Source organism: Neofelis nebulosa, chromosome 7 (assembly GCF_028018385.1).
Source record: "Neofelis nebulosa isolate mNeoNeb1 chromosome 7, mNeoNeb1.pri, whole genome shotgun sequence".
NCBI classification, from domain to species: Eukaryota; Metazoa; Chordata; class Mammalia; order Carnivora; family Felidae; genus Neofelis; species Neofelis nebulosa.
In genome coordinates this window covers 20,635,563-20,659,132 of record NC_080788.1, presented here as the reverse complement: position 1 = coordinate 20,659,132, position 23,570 = coordinate 20,635,563, and the positions used below count along the sequence as shown (strand labels likewise).

The 23,570-nt window shown below is 37.5% G+C and overlaps 1 protein-coding gene and 1 long non-coding RNA gene across 9 annotated transcripts in view; both read right to left on the bottom strand.

The window, feature by feature from the left end:
• TJP1 (tight junction protein 1) overlaps window positions 1-23,570 on the bottom strand; it is a 375,977-nt gene that overhangs the window by 113,411 nt on the left and 238,996 nt on the right. The gene's annotated exons all lie outside the window — the stretch shown is intronic.
• Window positions 9,730-23,570, bottom strand: part of LOC131516152 (uncharacterized) — a 51,488-nt gene continuing 37,647 nt past the window's right edge. Inside the window, exon 2 of the long non-coding RNA XR_009263917.1 lies at window positions 9,730-10,924. This is a non-coding gene — a long non-coding RNA (uncharacterized LOC131516152). The remainder of the gene's footprint in view (window positions 10,925-23,570) is intronic.

The following is a 23,570-nucleotide window of genomic DNA, read 5'->3' as shown; positions in this document are numbered from 1 at the left end:
GCTTATTTAAAATAAATTTTTTTTAACTGATATGGTCTACCATTCTTCGAAAAATACCAGACCAACTTATCCTGTTTCCCCCACCATATGAACACTTGATAATATTAATCCTTTAGATTTCTGCCCATCTAGTAGACAAAAAATTGTACATTGCTTGTCTGTTTATCTCATTTACTCCCCCCACCTTTTCCTTCTGTTATTTTTGTTATTGATTTGTTGAAGCTCTTCAAGTAAACTTTTTATTGAATGCACCTAAGTCTTTTTAATCAGCAGCTTGTGTGTGTGAGTGTTAAGTAAAATTTGTTTTGGAGTAATTTTAGATGTACAGAAAAGTTACAAAGATAGTACCCAGTTTACCCACCATACCCTAATGTTAATATCTTACATAACTATGGTAGATTTGTTAAAAGCTAAAAAAAATTAACATTGTTACAAGATTACTAACTGCATCAAATTCTGCCAATTTTAACTCTGATATTCTTCCAATTTTGCCAATTCTTCCTCCTTTCCAAATCTTAAGGTAATTATTTTAAACATAATCATTTTGAGCCTCTAGACTTTTCTTAAGTTCAGGTTTGTGAACGTAACTACGAATGAGTCAGAGTATAAACCAAAAAGTCACAGAGGACAATACACAGGGTACACCTGGAGGTTCACAGTTCTTACGTTCAAGGGACATTTTTTTTCTCAGACTCCTGTTTGTGAAAGAATTGCCATGGGATATTTTTCCAGCCTCAAACAGTAAACAGAGATAAGAAGAAATCTATTGACTTCACTTTAGTTTGGATTCTGTCTTCCCTAGATAGCAGGGAGTCCCAAACTCACTGGATTAAAAAAAAAAAAAAAAAAAAAAAAAGACATTCCTTAAAATAAGCTGAATGATCGAGTCCCCCCAGAGTATGTTTGGATTTTTTTTTAACAATGTGTGTGTGTTTGTATGTGCTTGAGTGTCTGATAAATCTTTATAATAATACTCTTTTAAAACAAATAAACAGGGGTGCCTGGGTGGCTCAGTCGGTTAAGCGTCCGACTTCGGCTCAGGTCATGATCTCACGGTCTGTGAGTTCGAGCCCCGCGTTGGGCTCTGTGCTGACAGCTCAGAGCCTGGAGCCTGCTTCGGATTCTGTGTCTCCCTCTCTCTCTGACCCTCCCCCGTTCATGCTCTGTCTCTCTCTGTCTCAAAAATAAATCAATGTTTAAAAAAAACAATAAATAAAGCAAACATAAAATATAGAAATGTGAGTAAAACTCCATTTTTAAAAAGGTAAATATGTTTTTATGTTTAAAATAATTTTTAAAAGGGAATAAAATAGCTGCATATGCTTGTAAAAGAAACACTGGAAGGAAAATTAAGATTAAATACAAGCAGTTACCTTGGAACAGGGAGGAGATATCAATAATAACTTTTTTACATATACTCTATAACATAGTTGCAACTCTGGAAACATAAAAATGTTTTACACACTTTAAGAAAATAAATGAAATGAAGAAGAAAAAAAAATCTGTTAAAAATGAAAAGGAACTGAAGCAAGAAAATATACATTAAGTTGGTGACCTAACCTATGCCTCTTGCACAACTGTAGATTGTAGATTCTTTGTATAATATATTCTAAGGAAAACAGCACTCCAAAGAAATCCTAAATTTCATTCAGTAAATTATTAGTAATAATATCAGCATTATTACTTTGAAACTATTAATACATGTGTATGCGTGCATTAGCTAATATAAAACGGTTATATATTCATTTGCATATTAAGCTATATATAATAATTAGCTGCTATTCATGTGTTTTAACAAATATATTAGTATATTAATATATTAGCATTAACATACAATAATTTATAATATTAGCATTATATTATATATGATAGTTTCAAAGTTACATATAAATATATAACAATTTCAAAGTAATAATGCTTACATGTTAGTGTATGCTAATAATGTTAATATTATAATGTATGCTTATACATTGGTTATATATTAGTTAATGCATCAATATATATTAGGGTATATTAACATTCTCATAAACAAGATTTTTACTTAAGTATAAAATCAGAGAAGCTAAATAAAAATGTTGCAATTCTAATTTAAATTTTAAAAATCAGTGTGACTTAGTTTTTAAAGTATCTTTTAAAACATATATAAATATAAATATGTATGTGTGTGTGTGTAGAGATTTCCTAGCTCTCACCCATGAAAAAGACTAGAAAGGATGAAAACCCAATAGCAACAAGCACATCTAGTGCGCATACTGTAACCTCCAGAAAGGAATGCCTGGCTATAGGTCTGGAGCAAGAAATATACAAGATAATCTTGGGATATTTTGTGCCAGAAAGCAAGGAAGTTCTCAAAGGGATACAGAAGCCAACAACCAGGAGTTCCCATTAGCCAAAGATAAAACAACTTGAGCTCCCCAATATAAAAGAAAAAAAAGGCAATTAACTGAAACACACTGAATTTCTAAATCCCATGAATTCATAATAACAACAAAAAGGAAAGTGAGAGAACCCCCAAACAACTACTTATTGAATAGCCCTGGATATAACTTGGGCACCAACTTCTTATTCTGTAAGCCATCAATTTAAAGGAAAGAATGTATTTACTATGAGAGTTATTTCAGATGATCAAATAAGTCTAATTGATGAAAAAAATGTTCCTTATATAATTACTACAGGGGCGCCTGGGTGGCTCAGTTGGTTAAGCATCTGACTCTTGATTTTAGCTCAGGTCATGATCTCGTAGTTCATGAGTTCAAGCCTCACGTCGGGCTCCATGCTGACAGTGTCAAGCCTGCTTGCGATTCTCTCTCCCTCTCTCTTTGCCCCTCCCCTCCCCCCAAATAAATAAATAAACTTTAAAAAATAAATAAAATAATTCCAGCTAACAAGGAAATCATCTTGTAACACTTGAAATAATAGACCTAGGCAATGGATCATCAAAGGATCAAGTCACTGATCAAGATTAGCATCATTAAAAGCTAAGACAAACAAACATTTATGCCTCCATGTGCTACAACCGAAGCAAACAGTACTATCTACAGAGGATGTCTGCCCCCAAAGTGGAACTTGCATGAAATTCAGCCTATAGGGTTAACTTTCATAAATAGAAATACAGGAGATAGAGATGCAGGAGTTAAACGACTCTGCAAGGAAGCAAACAGATGAATACAGAATGAAGGAAGTTCTACATAGGAAAATGGACCCAATTTTCAAAACAAATCACTAGAAAAAAAGAAAAGCAAGTTGGGACTGATATGGACCATCTGTGGATGGATTCCTTTTCAGATCCACCTATTGTAAAAAGACATTTTTCAGACATTTGGGGAAATTTGATTATGGACTGAGTGTGCAATGATACCCAGATGTGATAATGGCATTGCAGCTACACAGGACGGTATCCCTTTTTAAGAGATGCATATGGAGGGGCACCTGGGTGGCTCAGTTGGTTGAGCATCTGACTTTGGCTCAAGTCATGATTTCATGGTTAGCGAGTTCAAGCCCCACATCAGGCTCACTGCTGTCAGCACAGAGCCTGCTTCAGATCATCTGTCCCTCTTTCTCTGCCCTTCCCCTGCTTACACTCACTCAAAAACTTAAAAAAAAAAAAAAAGATGCATATGGAAACATTTAGAGTTCAAATATCAACAATGCTTGGGATTTGCTTTAAAAACATTTAAGCAAAGAGAAAAGTTAAAAAGTAGAGGCAGAAATATAGCAAAATATTGAAAATTGGTGAATCCAGGTGATGGGCATATGGGAAGTTTCTTGTATTATTCTTTCTATTTTGGAGTATATTGGAATGTTCATATACATTTGAAATTTTTTATCATGAAAATCAACAAAAACAATAAAAACAAATACTCCTGTCAGCAAAGGTGGGTATATTATAGATAACTGTCAGACACTGCAGCCATCCCTATTTGGAGACCCTATTGCACTGTGGCATCGCAGTTCTCATCAAGAGTTGGAATATTTTCCCCCCATCCCTTGAATCTGGGCAGCAATGTGACCTGTTTTAGTTAAAAGAAAAATATGACACAAGCAGAAGCTTAAAAAACACTTGGGCAATAGGGTGTGGTTTCTCTTGTTGCTAAGAATCCTGAGACCACCATGGGAAGAAGCCCCAGTTGGCAGGGGCTGGAGGTCATGTGGAAAAGAAATGAGACACCCTGGCTCACAGTGTGCCAACCTGCAGACATTTGAGCGAGGGAATTCTAGACCATCCAGTTTCAGCCAAGCCACAAACTGACTGCATCTGTATGAGTGAGCTCAGGCAAGTCTAGCAAAAGAACCAGTCGGCAGCCCACAGAATCATGAACGTTTTTTAAGATGTTAAGTACTGGGTGATTTGTTACACAGCAAGGTCAAACTGATGTGTATGGCTAAATCTCCAGGAGTACTACACAAACATATGCAAAAGAGGAGATTCTAAGTACCGTGGGGGCACATGGCATGTAATCCATAAAGGTATCTGACTGGGAATTCACTATGAATTCACATGACACTAGAAAATGTACACATGGGGGGCGCCTGGGTGGCTCAGTTGGTTAAGCGCCTGACTTCAGCTCAGGTCATGATCTCACAGTCCGTGAGTTTGGGCCCCACGTGGGGCTCTGTGCTGACAGCTCGGAGCCTGGAGCCTGCTTCAGATTCTGTGTCTCCCTCCATCTCTCTGTACCTCCCCTACTCACACTCTGTCTCTCTCTCTCTCAAACATAAACATTAATTTTTTTTTAAAAGGAAAATGTACACATGGAAACCACTGTAAAGACAATGGAGGCTTTGCTAGATGGCCTCCTTTTGTCTGTACAGTGAGGGCTATCAAATCGAGTAGTCACTTCACTGATAGAGGCAGGTATGACTGATGGACCATGGAGAACTTTTTTCTTTTGAGGACTACAGAGGTCCGGCTCTGCCTCCAGTCACCAATCCCAGACAAAAGAGAAAGAGTCTTTGGGATTGCTGGCAGATGGCACCGCCTTTCTTCCCTCACAATTCTGCAACCCAAGTAGCCAGTGCATAAAGAGAGCACACATCTGTGAGAGTCTGGCTGACCCTCCCTCCTCTAAGCACCACAGCTGGGGCTATGCTAGCATATATGAACACATCTGGGGCACTCTCCAACAGGGCACATTGCACCCTTCGTACTGAAAGAACAAATCATGTTTCCTATTTACCACAGATGTCCACCTGCAAATGCTGGACTCAGGTATAAGGACTAATTAGAGAGTGTTTAAAGTACCACAGGAAAAAAATGATCACAGGAGTCACTGAGGTGCATATGGATATTTTAACCAAGGTATTTTTTACTAAAGGAAAAATATTAAAGGATTTTTAAACATCTTTTTAAATGTTTACTTATTTTTGAGAGAAAGAGAGAGAGCTGCATGAGCAGCAGAGGGTCAGAGAGAGAGGGAGACACAGAATCTGAAGCAGAGTCCAGGCTCTGAGCTGTCAGCACAGAGCCCAGTGTGGGGCTCAAACCCACGAACCATGATATCATGACCTGAGCCGAAGTTGGACGCTTAACTAACTGAGCCACCCAGGCACCCCTAAAGGGTTTTAAATCATGACTGATTAATTTAGCTAAATCACATAACTTTAAAATAATCCTCCAAAGGACTGTATGGCTCCTCTCAGTATCATCAGCAAAATATTAAACCTATAAAAAAATTCAAGACAGTTAAGTATTTCTCCATAATACTAGCTATTTATTTGCAACTATTTTAAAATCAATTTGATACTTTAATTTTTGATGAATATGGCTATTTTCAGTACATTAGAATTACTCTTCTCACAAATGCCGCCCACATTTACATGTTAATTTATCCAACTTCTTCATTTATATTTTTAAAGGTGCAATATAATTTTTAAGTACATTTTTTAAAGCACAGAATCTTATAAGTAAATGGCCATATTTTATACTCTTTTGAATTAGCAAACTATTATTTAGTAAACGTTGCAAATGCCTTTTTGGACTATGTATGGATTTGGAATTAACATTATTCAAAAAAGCCTAACAACACAAAAAGATCATTAAATATGGTATTTGGGAAGACTGGACTTTAAAAGCTAAGAAAAATTGGCGGCAGCTTCATTATCTATGGAACTACCTACAGGGGACAAATGAAGAACCTGCAGCTGAGCTGAAGGTTGGTGCAGCAGAAGCCAGGGCCCCACTCGGGCTCCTTAACTTGGGACAGAACTTTGATTTCCTGCTCCTGACAGTCCTGCCTTTTCCCATTGAAAGGGCAAAACAGGGGCGCTCAGGCCTTAACTCAAGCCAGTTAAGCCTCCAACTTCGGCTCAGGGCATGATCTCGCAGTTTGTGAGTTGGAGCCCTACATCGGGCTCTGTGCTGACAGCTTGGAGCCTGGAGCCTGCTTCGGATTCTGTGTCTCCCTCTCTCTGCCCCTCCCATGCTCTGTCTCTGTCTCTGTCTCTCTCTCAAAAATAAAATAAAAAGTTAAAAAAATTAAAAAAAAAATGAAAGCACAACACAAAGAGCTGAGGAAAAGCCATTAGCTTCATTATCATTCTACCTAATACTAAAATAAATGTTCTCTCCTGTTAACAAAGTGTGGACACATATGCTGAAAGCATCAGAAAAAACATAATGGAAATAATCTGGGAAAGGTCTTCTGGGACTAAAGTTTCCTCATCTGTACAACAGAGGGGAGTGACCTGGGAGATTGGGGTGTGTTGGCGGGGGGGGAGGGGGATGCTGGATTAATCCTAAAACCATTTCCAGCCATAACTTTCAGTGATCTAAAAAGTCAAAGGCTTTTGATCCCTGACACTATGAGGCTAATATCGGATGTGGTTATTTGTAGGTTTTACAAGTTCAGGGAAAATACAGATGATAAAACCATAGACTCTGTTTCTATGAACAGCTCTAATTTTAAATGGATCTAATTTTAAAGATGATGAATATTTCCACATGAGAGTATATATATGAAAGTGAAAAATTTTATAAAAGCTGGACAAATTAGAAAACACGCAAAAATCCAGCTAAACTTCAATCTGTGTGCGAGAGAGTATGTTTTGAAAGGGTGTGGTTTCCTGACTCTGGATTGTTTGGAAATATTCTGACAAAGCCAAATTCATTTCTCTGATATCTGAACACAGCAAGGAACTCGTGCCTAAAATAGCATAAAACATGATATTCCTATGCATGTAATCAATGTAAGTCAACTAAAAAATGTGACAGACGCCCATAAGATTTTTAATCTGTGTTCTCATAATTCCTTTTGTAGAGACAGTCTCTGCCATTGGCTGGACTAGAAAATTTAGCAACACTTAGCATACTTTTCACTCACTTGTTCATTAGCACAGTTTTCACCTATTCAACAAGTATTTTTAGAACTCTTACTATGTGCCAGAAACCACTTCTTTTAAAATCCTTCCAGGTTTGTTTAACTTCATACTCCTTTACTCTCTCTCTTGTCTTTGGTAGGTATGATGCTATGTTCACACTACCCAGGAGCACGTTTAAACTGCGGTACTCAAAGCAGAATGCTCTCTTATGAAGGGAAAAACCCAATCCACATACATGCGTCAGGAGGAGCAGATAAATAGATGAGCAATTCGGTATTTTTTACCCTCCCCCTCCCACCTCAAGAGAAATACAGTTCCGGCTGCACTTAATGTTGCTTCTTCCTCTGTTGTAAAGAGAAGTTATGCCTGCGGTGACCTACTTTTACAGAGTGAATCTGAGACAGAAATAACAGACAAAAGACTTTATAATATATGGTAAGTAATTATAAACATGTGTGATTGCTTTAACATACAAAATATTTTATGTGGATGGAGATTATATATTATTCTGCATTATTTCCTTCTCTGTGCATAAGTGTTAACAAAACAACAGAAGAACCAGTTAATAGTGGCAATCAGTAGTAATTAATAGGACTATTTGAACAATGTATTAGAAAAATGTAACAATATTTTATGTTTTTCTGTCCTCTGATATAACAATTTAACTCTTAAAAAATATTTATTGGGTATTTAAATTTTGTAGGCTTTATATTGTATATTTTTAAGATATATAAATTTAAGACTCCTTAAAAGGAAAATATAAATACAACAGGGCTAAACAGATACATTTAACTACCACCGCCCACAAAAATAATAATGCCCTGCTTCTTTCAGTGCCATGATACAATATTTTTATTCTTTCTGTTTCCTTTTTCAATAACACTTGTCTGAACCACCTGTAGCACTTTAGACATCCTTTGTTTATGTGGTCGCAAAACTGAATAGTCATATGTAAAATTCACTTTGACTTGCAGCTCTGTTCAGCTCAAACCCACGTGACACGGATCCCTGGTGTCAGCCCAATGTAATGACATTAAGCTAAATATCCTCTCAACAAAACCATTTGAGGGTGGAATGCTTAGGATTTCATTTGCTAGCAAGGACAGGTTTTTAGACTTGTGGGAATTCATTCCCACCTCTCCAAAAACATCCATCCACATTGTACCTAAAGGCTTGTTAATAAGGTTGTTTGCACCTATAAATTCATCACATAGGCTATCCCTGTTTAAAATATCTATTTTATAAAACTTTATTTTAAAGTAATTGTAGAATCACAAGAACATGCAAAGAAATGTTCAGGGAAATCCCATGCTCCCTTCACCCAGCTCCCCTGATGCTAGCATCTTACACAACTCTAATACAATATGGAAACCAAGAAATTGACAGTGGTGCTTTCCAAAGACTGTGTTCAGACTTCGCCAGTTATATAAGGGCTTGGGTTGCGCATGTGCGTGTAGCTCTATGCAACTTGATCGCTGTGGTCTTATATAGCCACAACCACCACCACCAAGATACTCAACTGTATTTTCACCACAAGAATCTCTTATGTTCCCTCTCCCACCAATCTCTAACCCCTGGCAACTAATGATCTGTTCCCCATCTGCATAATTATATTACTTCATGAATGTTACATAAATGGAGTCATACAGTATATAACCTTTTGGAATTGGTTTTGCTCACTCAGCATGTTTTCCTTAGGGTTTATACTAGTTGTTGCATCTATCATTAATTCATTCCTTTGTAAAAATAATACTAACACTAATACTAATTCCTTCCTTATTCCACCTTATGGAGGTATCATAGTTTAACTATTATCCATTGAAGGACATTTGAGTACTTTCCAACTTGGGAATAGCATGAATAAAACTACTTTGAATATTTGTGTACAAATCCCTGCCTGAAAATAACTTTTCATTTCTCTGGGACAAATGCCCAAAAATGCAAATGTGGGGTCCAATGGTAAATCCTATTTTGGGGGGGGGGGTGGTGGTTGAGAAGAACTGTAGAAATATTTTTCAGAGTAGCTGTACCATTTTACATTCCAACCAACAATGTATGAGTAATGCAGTTTGCTTCCTTGCCAGCATATGGCATTCTCACTGTGTTTCATTTTGGCCATTCTGGTAGGTGTGTAATTGTATCTCATTGTAATCTTAATTTGCCTTGCTCTAATGGCTAATGAGAAATTCACCTGTATATCTCCTTCAGGGAAATGTCTACGTCTTTTGTCCATTTGCTAACAGGATTTTTATTTATTTATTTATTTTACTCTTGAGTTTTGAGAGTTCTTTATATAGCCTAGATATAAGGACTTTGTTGGATATGTAGTTTGCAAAATATTTTTTTGTGACTCTTTTCTAATGACATTTTTTCCCTTTTCCAATAATTAAAAAAAAAAAATTGAAACAGTCATTTCCAAAAAGGAGTCATTTTATTACCATATGAGTTTTTGCCACAACCTAAATATAACACCAAATGACTCAGATTCAGTCACTTTATCCTTTCATAGGCTTCTTAGGGCTTCATCAAAGATCACTAAAAACTTCTGAAGAAACAGCATATAAATGTCTGTTTTACTGTCCTTTTCCCTCCATTCTCATCTTCAGTGTTACTCCAAATTAGAGAAGGACATTCCTTTTGTCCCACAACACTCGAAAATACGATTTTACACCCGGCCAATTCGTTAGTATCATTTTATACTGACAATAACGACAATCATCTTGTAAGGCAAAGATGCTTAGGAGGCTCTCTCCCTGCATTTCTATAAATTCAAACATCTCATTAAATGCTTCTGTACATTTTGAGGAAATGGAAAAGTGACCCAAAACTTGGATTATGAAAGCCTCAATTTCATAGGTAAACAATCACACTGCTTCTGTTTTTAAATGTTTTTTTTTTTTAAGAGTATGTGTATGAGGCATGTAGGCATTTAATAGGTAAGATCATTTCAGTTTCTTTGGTGAGAAGTTTGTAGATTGAATGGAACTTCCAAAATTTACATTTGAACTATCCTGGATGTGCAAACAGTAAGCAAAGTAGAATGAGATGTCAACAATCTTTGTGCCTTTTTTGTTGTCTTCAGATTTCATTAAAATCTTCACACAAATCAAGAAGATGATTCAAAAGTTTAATTTTAAATCAAAATACAGTTGGGCAGAACATTTGATCTGATGTGCTACGGACAGCAGGATGGTTGCAGAGACCTGAGAGAATTAGCTCTATACCATAAGGGGCAAATGTATCTGGCATTTAGGTTTCCTTGTTTGCCCACAAGGGTGCATTACTGTAACCTGTGAATCAGAAAATGTAAGCTGCATAGAGCAACAGGAAATAAAACCATAATGCATATTCATTCGTGTGGTATGTCTAAGATTGTTCAGCAGCAGCTATTTCCAACTGATTATTGATCTCTTTTGGGGAGATGAGAAAACTTTTCATTGATTTAGAAGTACTCGCGGATCTCAGCCCAAACTGGTGGGATTCGGCTTCCAAATGTGCCTTCACATCACCTTCTCCATGCCCAGTTCCAATGTCCATTCTGTGTATTGTGTAGCATGCCCTGTTTTGCTGATTTGACTCCCCAATCCAGTTGAATGCGTCCTTCCATCTGTCAGTAAAACACCAGTCATTTAGCTTTCTTTTTCAATGAGATGTGGGCCATGCTGGCATTGCTATTGTAATCATTAATTATCTGAATTCTTTGAAGACATGAATAGTCACAATGAATATTCACATGAAGACAGAATATTCACAATGTTAACATTTTAACAAGCACTATCTTAAAGCACAACAGTTAATCAACGGGCCACGTCAAAGCCATATTCTTAACACTCATGATTACAACATCCTTAATTACACACTTAAATCTCCTTGCTCGGAGTGATGCAACAATGGATGATGATCCATTACTATGAACTGTAAATCACAGATACCATGAGTGTTAGAGTAAAAAGGGTGACAGCAACTACAGAGAGTAGATCATCTATGCAGTACATTTTGGCAGTAAAGCGCCCCTGCTTTTGGCCCCTATTTGGAGGCCACCTCACAGGTTTCATACTTTTCCCTCAACCTTCAGTACCCACCACCAAAAGCAAGGGAGTGGTTTCCTGTGACAAAGGGTTTTCAGTGCTAGAATCGGGACACTGGGCAACAGAAGACATCTAGTCACCCTAGTGTGAAATGCAAAAGAGTTATTCTAGAAAGCCCTCAGAGTAGGATTGCCCCTCTTACTGGCTCTGGTCATCCCTTGACCTGACTACGTTCATTCCAGAGGACCAGAGAGGGAAGTTTTGGAGAGCAGATACATGGGCTGGTCTCCATCTCTTCCTCCTCCCCTGCCATGTCCCCATTTCACTCTTGGTTCAGAAATTAAAACTGTATATAGTCTCCTCACTTTCCCCTTTCCAGGAAAGGAAGAGACAGAAGTTGGAGGGGCAAACCCCACAATAGGAAGGCTGCAGTATGAATACTCCCAAACTTTTCCAGTTTTTCCACTCCAATGCCGTGAAGTAAAGCTGCACCATTATCGCCCTGCTGTAAATACAAAGCATTCTTCTCCATAATTCATTAATTGTTTCCTTATTAGATGTCACTCACGGTGCCGTCTGGAATATGAGAAAGAATAAAAGGAAGGTCTCTGTCTTCAAAGAATCTGCAGTCTAGAGAGGGAGACAAATAAAAGGAGAACCAGTAGAGCAAGGGCTAAGAACACAGAGAGGAAACTAAGCAAGCAGAGAAAAGGAAAACTTGGATGGAGGCTTGGGGGGGAAGGTGTTCCTAGGAGAGAACTTGGTGGAAGTGTGACTATCTTAAACAGAAAATCGCTAACCTCAGAATCAGAGTTCCTATATTGCAAAGTCCTTGAAGTATGTTTCAAAGGGTACCACCAGTTTGAGGACTGCTCCTCTAAAAATAGGACATTGACATTTCCCAAGAGCAGCAAGAAGAACTCACAAGAGGGGAATGTGACTGCATAAGGCTGACAAGGGGAAGGAGTCTTATCCCCTCCCCACTTGCCTGGAAGGCTGGGCCTTAAACGTGGTGGTAGGGCACTGAGCCAGCATTCCAATGTAGTCTGAAGTTGAGTTTGGCTAATCTACGACAAAAAGCTTACCAAGCAGAAGGGCAGGGGGAAAATATTTCAGCAAAAATATTTAACCCACTGAAAATAATTTATACTTGTGTACAAACAACCTGCTGATTAAAAATGATTCTTAACTACTCATTAAAAGGAGGCCCACCCTTTGGGACCTATACTTTGCAACACTTAGGTACTATTTAATGGGAGTTACAGTATAAGCAAAATATTAAAAGGCTGCATTTCTTTACATGCTATAATTTTACTTTTGACTAATTCCAACTTTCTCTGTGCTCAATTAGTCTGACTTAGTGAAGTTTTGTCGTGTACAAGCTGTGAAGTCCTGACTTGTGTCTCAACTTGCCAGCAAGAAGTAGCAGGATCAGTAAATTCTCAAGATTTTAAAAAGCTCAAAACTGTAGCCCTTCTTCTCCTTTACTAATTTTAAATGACTGTAAGCCATTGGGAAAGTAAAAGTTATCACCAAAAATATAATCCATATCCTTCTTTTTTTAATTAAAATTTTTTTAACGTTTATTTATTTTTGAGAGACAGAGATAGAGCACAAGTGGCAGGAGGGGCAGAGAGAGAGGGAGACACAGAATCTGAAGCAGGCTCCAGGCTCTGAGCTGTCAGCACAGAGCCCCACGTGGGGCTTGAACCCACAAACTGTGAGATCATGACCTGAGCCAAAGTCAGACGTTTAACCGACTGAGCCAGCCAGGTGCCCCATAATCTATATCCTTCTTGACCATAGCTGATGTGGCTGAAAATCAAATTTGAGTTTGTGGTCTCTGTCTTCTGATTTCTTGAAGTGTGACACATAACAAAGTTGGGTTCAACACCATAAATGGGATTTCCAAAGCCTGGAGACCTATGAAGAATTCCCATAACTAGGGGCATTTCCTGAGGTGGTGGGATAGAGAAAGGTGTTTTCATCTGCTGGTAAAATTTTAACTAGGAAGCTCAAGTTAAACTTTTTTATTTTGAGAAGGGGTGAAAATTTGGGCAAGGGAGAACTTCCATATGTAAGTATACAAGGAAGAATGAATGTTATGATCAGAAGTGCAAATCTTTGATGAAGAAATATAGAAGGACCATTTTGCGGGTCCCTTAACACCTGCTGCCCAAGCAACAAGAATGATGTTTTCTTAAGTTACACATTTCTTCTCTGCATGTGAGAAGAAAATATCACTTCTGAAATGCTAAATTAATCTGTGGTTTGAGACAAGCAAAGTTGCATAATGGTCCTTGCTTTGCCAGATATATCCTGACCATGTGCATCAGTTGCTTATCAATAAAAATGAAAATCACTGCTTTTTACCAGTTGGTATGTTGAGGATTAAATGGGCTCACATATGAGATAGCACACAGGCACTCAATAAATATCTGCTTATTGCTTTTGCTGAATTATTCTTTGCTTCCATTCTTAATTTTGACTTGCTATTTGATATTTACTGTTCTTATTTTTTTATCAGTGTAAGGTCAGAAGAGTTAAGCAACCATTCTGAAGATGAAAAAAGTTATTTTCTAGGCCAGATTCAATTACTGAGTATCTATCATGTTCTATATGCTGGGGACTCAGCAGTTAAGAAGCCCTCAGCAGACAAAAAGCCCTTCCCCCACAAGCTTCCACTGCAGTGAAGAAAGACAGAAACAAATACAGTAAGTAAGAAAAACACACGTTAAATGGTAGAAAGTGCTAGGGAGAAAAATCAAGTGAAGAAGGATAGGGAATCCTTAGGAAAGGCAGAGGACAGTTCATTTTGTGGGTTCAGGAAGGTCTCATTATGAGAGTGCAGGGAGTGAGCCATGCACACATCTGAGGAAGACCTTCCAGGCAGAAGGGATGCCAACTGCAGGGTCTCTGAGATGGGACAGGCCTTGGTGTGTCTGAGGAACAGCAAGGAGGCCAGCATACTGGAGCAGAGTTAAAGGGAAGCATGTCAAGGAAGTAAAGGAACTAGAGCAGGGCGGGTGGGTCACACTGGGCCTCAGAGGCTTTTTTTCCTATGTGAAATGGCAGCCACTGGAGGAATGTGAACAGGAAGTGAAATGGAGCAATTGTTTTAACAGAACACTCTGCCGTATGCAGACAATGAAGTGAGAGGGCAAGGGTGGAGGCAGGAAGGCACCTAATGCAGCCTAAAGATGAGGTCTGCTGGTCTGGACTAGGCAGCATGGCTGGAGGTGCTGTCTGTGAATTCCAGATGTAGTCTGAAGGTAAGGCTGACAGGGTGTGTTGACAGACTGGATACAGAGTACAGAGAAAAAGAGGAGTCAAGGTTAATGCCGAGACTTGTGATATGTGCAACTGGAAGGATGGAAATGCCATAAAATAAGATCATAAAGACTAGAAAGAGCAGATTTTGAAGACTGATACCAGGAGCTAGTCTTGGACACATTATATGTGAGTTCCATGTTAGACATCCATATAGGAGTGTTGAGTCAGCAGTTGGGAGATGTGAATATGGACTTTAGGAAAGAGGGCCAGGTTGGAAGCATTGATGATCATCAATTTAAGACGCCTTAAGCCAGTGGTGCATGAGCTCACAAAAGAGTTGGTGTAAATGCAGAGAAGAGAACCAAAACCAAGTTTGGGGCATGCCAATGTTGAGAGGTTAGGGAGAAGGAGTAAAGGCAACTGAGAGTAAGTGACCACCACTAAGATACAGGAGGTGTCTTAGAAGCCAAGTGAAGAAAACATTTCAAGAAGGGACTGATTAATTGTGAACTGTGTCAAAGGCTATTGTTAGGTGAGGAAGATAACCAAAAGCTGACCAAAATTGATACTCCAAAATCTTCAAAAAATTTATGTTAAGCTAGTCTTTTAACATTTTTTAAATTCAGTTTTCAATGTTTTCTGAAGGCCTTACAATTAAACATGAGAGCTTCCACACATATTTATCTCTTTTCCTAAATCCTAAAATGACACTAAAGATAAGAAAGCTATAACACATAAGAACAAAGAGACAATATAGGTCAGGATGTGTCTCCTTCCCCTCCTGCTCCCCTAAACTCTAAACATATCCCGGAATCTATTCAAAGATGGATTTTCCAGCTAGGTCTAATTGGTCTCCTCAGGCATTCCAGAGGAATGGGAGCCCCAGAGACAGCAAAGGAAACACAGAAACCTCCCAAGACTAGAGCAGATATGTAAGGAGATGACAACCTTGGCGAGTGACAAGAATAAATACGTAATAAGTAAGGTAAAAATAATGACAAGTCTCTACATTTAAATGGCAAACTTCAAAATAAAATGCACTTATAATCTGTTTTCATTATTATAAAACAGCAGAGAATGCCAGCTCACAGACTTCTTCTCCTGCCCAATGCCCACCTGTGGCAGGTAGGACGTCAACATTCACCACTGGCTTCTCAAGCCCTGCACTTTCCTAATCTGTACTCCTTCTCAGGTATACACACCAGGGGGACACACTGGGCTTTTCCATCACCCCAGACTGCCTCCTCTCCAAAGTTACAACACTTGAACACTGCAATCTCAGACATGAGATTAGCTGTGTCAAGGTAAATGGGGATCTCAAACAGTGGGGATCGTAAAGAGCTAGGAGTCGACAAGGTCAGACCTAGAAAGAGGTTCAAGGAGGAATAAAAGGGTTGGGGTTACAGGAAAGTGTCTGAAAACACATAAATGCCTAATTCAAATAAATGCCTCTTGAAGAAATTAGTAAATATATATTTTTAATGTTTATTTATTTTTGAGAGGGGGAGAGAGAGAGAATAAGCGGGGGAAAGGCAGAGAGAGAAGGAGACACAGAATCTGAAGCAGGCTCTGAACTCTGTCAGCACAGAGCCCAATGCAGGGCTCAAACTCATGAACTGTGAGATCATGACCAGAGCCAAAGTCAGATGCTCAACCAACTGGAGCCACCCAGGTGCCCTGAAATTAGTAAATATTTTTTTTAGTACATACTATATGCAAAGCAACATGCTACAAAATGCTATGTGCCTTGGTTATCTACTGCTACATAATAAAATATAGTGACTTAGGACAACAAACATTTATTATTTCATGCAGGTCAGGAATCCAGGAGCGGTTTTGCTGAGTGGTTCTAGCTCAGGGGCTCACATGAGGTTGCCGTCAAGATGTTGACCAGGGATGCAGTCATCTGCTTGATTGGGCTGGATTGAGCCACTTTCAAGGTGGCTCACTCACATGGCTGTTGTCTGGAGTACCTCAATTCCCCACCACATACACTGTTCCATAGGGCTCCTTGAATGCCCTCATGACAAGGCAGCTGACTTCCCTCAGAATGGCTGATCGGGCAGAGGACAAGGAGAAAGCCACAGTGCTGTGTATGACCAGGTCTACAGTACACACCATCACTTCTGCCTTAGTCTGTTCATTAGGAACCAGTCACTAAGCCCAGCCCACATTCAAGGGGAGGGAATTAAGCTGACCTGAAGGGAAGAAGATCAAAGATTTTTAAAACCAGCACATTGCATATCTGGTTCCATAGGAATGACTACAGTACACTGTTGAAATAAGCACACATGTAAATAAGTGTAACACAAATCAGAATGTGACAAATATAAGAAACGTAGATGTGCCATATGTAGATTTCATGAAGAAAATAATAATTTAGCCAAGGATCAAACCTTTGAGGTGTTCCTCAAAATCTCCTCAAGATATTAAGTCTAAGAGACTCCATTTGATAAAATCTGAAGTTTTATTTTGGTTCTATCTTTTAAAAACTTATTTATAAGGATCACATTTCATGATTGCAGTATTATTTGGAAGCCTTTTTACTGATGATATAAGTTGCCCAGTTTATTATGTAATTATAAATCACATATTTTTTTTTTTAAATTTTTTTTTTAACGTTTATTTATTTTTGAGACAGAGAGAGACAGAGCATGAACGGGGGAGGGTCAGAGAGAGGGAGACACAGAATCTGAAACAGGCTCCAGGCTCTGAGCTGTCAGCACAGAGCCCGACGTGGGGCTCGAACTCACGGACCGCGAGATCATGACCTGAGCCGAAGTCGGCCGCTTAACCGACTGAGCCACCCAGGCGCCCCTAAATCACATATTTTATTTACTGTAATATAAAAAAGATGTTAAAATAATAAAGCACCACCAATTCTCTACATGTAAGAAAAGTGTTAAAAGCAATCTTTTAGAAGAATAGTTGCTATATTACTTATGCTGGAAAGTTATTTTTAAATTTGTTTCTAGTTGGCTTACTCTGTGACTCCATAAAGGCAGTCTAAATAGATAATTAATAATAGCTAGAACTTCAGTTCTTGATATGTTTAACATAATGTAAACTTGAATATAAATGTTAGTATGCACCAAACAACAGAGCCTCAAAATGCATGAAGCAGAAGCTGATGAAGCTGAAAAGAGAAACAGGTTAAGTCCTCATTTATAGTTAGGGACTGCAATCCCCCTCTCAGTAACTGAGGACTACTGGATTAAAAAATCAGCAGGGATAGAGAAGATCTGAGCAACACACCTAACAGGATCTTACTGACATATACATATACTGACCTTATGTTGGGCCATAAACCATGTTGCAAAAAATTTTAAGTAACTGTAATCACACAAGTGTGTTCGCTACCATAATGAAATCAAACGAGAAAAGAATAATTATGTGGAAATAAAACATTTCTAAATAATCAATGTGCAAAAACACACCTCAAAGGAAATTTAAAAATATATAGAACTAAATGAAAATGAAAGCACAACATATCAAACATGTGGACACAGCTATAGCAGTGGCTGAGAAGCAAACGTATAGCACTAAAAATGCTTATATGAAGAATGCAGAATGGTATCAAATCAATAACCTAACTTCCTACCTCAAGAAACTAGAAGGGAAAAAAAAGAGAGTAAAAGCAGCACAAAGCAAGCAAAAGGAAGTAATAAAAATAGGAGCAGAAATTAATAAAATTGAAAATAGAAAAACAAAAGAAGAAAGCAAAAAAACAAAAGGCTGGTTCAGTGTGGAGGGTGGGGAGAAGGTTCAATAAAATTGATAAACTGGCAAGAATAAAAAGAATAAAAAGAAAACAAAAAATTATCATAAATGAAATAAGCAGTATCATTACAGATCCCACAGTCATTAATTAATAAGATAATAAGGGAATATGATGAATAACTTTATGCTCAGAAATTTGATAACTCAGAAGAAATGGACCAATACCTACAAAATCACAAGTTATCAAAACTCAGTGAAAATGAAATAGTCAATCTGAATAGCCTATTACCATTTTTAAAAATTCAATGGAACATCTAATTTAAAAGCTTCCAAAAGATAAATCTACAGGGCGAGAAGGATTCACTGCACACTTCTACCAAACATCTAAGGAAGAATTACCACTAATCAAAATCCCCACAAGACTTTTGTATATACAAACAAAACTGTTCTATGGGCACCTGGGTGACTTAGTTAAGCACCTGACTTTCAATCTCAGCTCAGGTCTTGATCTCAGGGTGGTGAGTTCAAGCCCCATGTTGGGCTCTATGCTGGGCATGAAGCCTACTTAAAATGAACAAAATTGTTCTAAAGTATACACGGAAAGGCAAAGGAATTAGAATAGCTAAATCAACTCTGAAAAACAAAAGAGAATAAAATGGGAGGAGTCAGTCTACAAGATTTTAAGACCTATTATATAGCTACACTAATCCAAACTATGGTATTAGCAATGATCAGTGGAATCCAGTATTAGACCCACACAAATATGTCTAACTCATTTTTGACGAAGCAGCGAAGGCAATTCAATGAAAGAGGGATAGCCTTTTGAACAACTGGATAACTGGATATCTGTCAGAAAAAATGAGCCTGGATCTAAACCTCATACCTTATACAAAAAATAATTCAAAATAAATCAGACACTGCATGTAAAACTATAAAATCTTTAGAGGAAAAAAAGGGAAAATCTTCAGGATCTAGGGGTAGGCAAGGATTTCTTAGACTTGACACCAAAGGACAATTCACCAAAGGAAATACTGACAAATTGGACAATATCAAAATTAAAAACTTTTGCTCTGCCCAAGACCCTGTTAAGAGGATGAAAAGACCAGCTACAGTTTGTAAGAAAATATCTGCAAACCATTCATCTGACAAAAGCCTAGAATATATAACATACTCTTCAAAGTCAATAGCAAAAAAACCAAACAATCCAAGTTAAAAATGGGCAAAAACCAGATATTTCATTGAAGGTGATATTCAGATGGTTAATAAGCATATGAAAAGATGCCCAACATCATTAGACCTCAGGGAAATGCAAATTAAAACCACAATGAGCTATCACTGCATATCTTTCAATTACATACCTATTTGGTGACAACATCAAATTTTAGAAAGGATGTGGGAAAACTGGATCACTCATACATTGCCGCTGGAAATGTGATATGGTAGAGATACTCTAAAAAACAGTTTGGCAGTTTTTTATAAAACGAAGCATGCAATTACCATACCCAGCAATTACACTCTTGGGCATTTATCCCAGGGAAATGAAAATTCATATTCACACAAAAACCTGTATACAAACGTTAACAGCAGTTTTATTATAATAGCCCCCCCAAATCAGAATCAGCCCAGATTTTCCTCAACAGGTGAGTTAAACACACACACACACACACACACACACACACACACACACACACACACAAAACTGTGATCTATCCATACCATGGAATATTATTCAGTAATAAAAAGGAACAAACAATTGATATAAGCAACAACCTGGATGGATCTCTAGGAAATTATGTTGAGTGAAATAAGCCAACCCCAAAAGGTTCATTCTGTACTGAATCCTTGATCCTGTTTATATAACACTTTGAAATGATAAAATTTTAGAGACAGAGGCTAGATTAGCCGGATGTGTTAGGGGAAGGGAGAAAACTGCGTGTGGTTATAAAAAGGCAACATGAGAGATTCCTGGAGTATTTTTTAGAGAAAAATATATAAAAGTTAGGTAAGGATAAATATACACTTTAAAGGCTCTATTTTTACCCCCACGAGCTTCATAATGAACACAATGGCCACGCTATCAAAACTAAGGAGGAACTGGTACCCTGTGGTTATTTATCAATATATCAACACTAAAATAAATACAAGTAAATTCTTGTATTGAAAAAATTCAAAGCTCTATAAAATGTTAATTTTACAAGGTTACTAAATGTGTTTATTTTCAGGATCATGAAAGCAATTTCCTTAGATCAAAACCCAAACCCTCTGAAATGAATATCCTTTGTAGAGAATGACTTACATAATGCTGTTCTGCATTATGTAATAATGAAATGATAGGGGGTTTTCTTTCACCAAATAGATGCACATCACATCACGGGAGCAACAGTACATCTGCATTTCTACCTTCACCACATCACCACTAGACTTCAATGAATCATTTTTAAGAAAATCAGTATGTCACAGCACTTTTACTAAGTTGTAGAATACATGGAAAAATGACAAGGCCATTCTCTTGCCATGGTACTATCAAAAGAAATCCCATGATTACTTGGAAAATATACATTTAACCAAATTAAAACCATGTGCAAAATGTAACATTTTATATACCATGAAAATACAGAAAGACAAATACATAGAGAGAATTATCAAAAACTACAAACAAGAGACAGAGTCTATGTACCGGCAATTAAAGCATGGCTTCTGTAGTAGGGGGCATGGTGTCCCCCAACAAGATATGGCCACATCCTAACGTCCAGCACCTGTGAATATGACCTTATTTGGAAAGTGTCTTTATAGATGTAAGTCAAGGATTGAGATACAGACCAGCCTAGATGATCCCAATGGACCGTAAATCCAATGACAACTGTCCTTATAATAATGAGGCACAGAGAAGTCTGACAAAAACACAAGAGGAGAAGGGGAGGTGAAGACAAAAGACTGAAAAGGCCACCAGCCAAGAATGCCCAGGAATGCTGGACAGCCACCAAAAACTAGAAGACAGAGATCAGATTCTCCCCTAGATCTCTGAAAACAGATAAATTTTGGCCTTCCATCCTCCAAAACTGTATGGTAATTTGTTACAACAGCCACAGAAAAGTAGTATACTCCCTTTATTAGAGAATACAATTCACATACTTGCCAATCAAAGCAAAACATGAGAATCACTCTTTTAAATTCACGATAGAACAGATCCAGAACCTAACTTACGTAACCATGAGACCTCCAAACTGGTTCTGAATCCAGAACAAATAAGAAACAACTGAACGGAAAGGTATTAGGAGGAGGGGAAAAAAGTTTGAAAACAATTTTTTAAATGTTTTTATTTATTTTTTGAGAGATAGAGTGTGGGTGGGGGCGGGGCAGAGGGAGACAGAGGGAGACACAGAATCTGAAGCAGGCTCCAGGCTTCGAGGTGTCAGCATAGAGCCCAACATGGGGCTCGAACTCACAAACCGTGAGATCATAACCTGAGCCGAAGTGAGATGCTTAACTGACTGAGCCACCCAGGCACCCCTAGAAACAATTTTTAATTCTGTTCAAAGGGAAACAATACCATCACCACCAAAAAAAGAAAAATCAAATAAGTGATTCCCTGAATTAATAAGCATTCTGTAAAAAATTAGCATAAAATTGGTGAATACGAGGTAATTGGTATCTTTTGTATACACTAGAAACACTAGTTTAAAATATGATAGAGAAACATTGCATCCACAGAAGTATGCAAATATGAAACACAGTATCAAGAAATAACTTTAACCAACCATGCATGAACCTATAAAAAACAAAAATTATTATTTTATTATTACTTGTTAATTTTTAATTTATTCAGGAAGTCTTGAATAAGTAGAACATGTCCAGTTGCTGGGTGGATAACTAAATACTGTAAGACACACATTAGTCTCAAGTTTGTTGACAGGTCTGACACAATGCAAACATGTATTTTTGGAGGATATTTAAAATGAGTCCAATATACCTACAGTATAAAATTCTAGTGAGAAAAAAAGATCTATAAACTAATGGGTATAAAGATGACAAGATATGCCATATACTAAAACATAACATAAAGCTATAGTTATTAAAATAAGGAAGAAGCTAAATGAAGCAGAATAGATAACAGAGAAATAAATCTTATTATATGAGAATTAATGTATGTAAAACCAGCAACAGGAAAGGTAATATGAAATGAATGACCTTTATAGGAATAAGGTGAAGTGGCAGTAGGGAAGCAATCAAATCTTTGTATCACACCATATATGAAAATAAACTACAAATGAACTGAAGCCTTAAGTGTCAAAAATTAAACAACAAATAAGCCAGAGGGATATAAAAGAGAAAACTGACCTGACCTGGAGGCAAGGGTGGTGGGAGGGAGAGTGAGAAAAGAGGAGGTCTTGTAAATGCAATGGAATAAGCCAAAAAAGAAAAAGATTGATACATTGTACTATGCCGAATTTTTAGGGTGGAAAAAAAAAAAAGAGAGAAAAAAATGAGCTGGAGAAAATATTTACAATAAATAAGAAAAAAGGATTAATATCCTCAATATCTAATAAACTCACTCACAGTGAAAAGGGCACCAGAAAAGAGAGAAGACAGGAAAAAGATATTAATAACTAGTATGAGAAATAAATCTTACAATTCAAATAAAAAGACAAAAAAAAAAACCCACTTCAATTTAAAAGTGAGCAAAGGATTTGAATAGACATTTCTCCAAAGAAGATGTACACATGGCCAATAAGCCCATGAAAAGAGGCTCAACATTATTAGTCATTAGGGAAATTCAGGTCAAAACCAGGATGAGACACCCCTTCCCACTCACTAGGATGGTTATAATCAAAAAGACCAATGAAAACAAGGGTGGGAAGGATGCAGAGAACTGGGAACTCCCATATACTGCTGGTGGGAATGTTAAATGGTTTGGCTACTTTGAAGAATAGTTTGACAGTTCCTCAAAATGTTAAATATAGAATTGCCAGCAATTCCACACCCAAGAGAAATTGAAAACATACATCCTTACAAAAATTTGTAAACAAACATACATAGCAGCATTATTTCATTATAGCCAAAGAATACAGAAACAACCCAAATGTCCACCAGCTAAATGGCTCAATGAGTAGATGAACAAAAGATAGTATATTCATACAATAGAATACTGCTCACTCAAAAAGAAATGAAATATTGACACGTGCTACAACATGAATAAGTCTTGAAAACATCACATTAAGTGAAAGAAGCCAG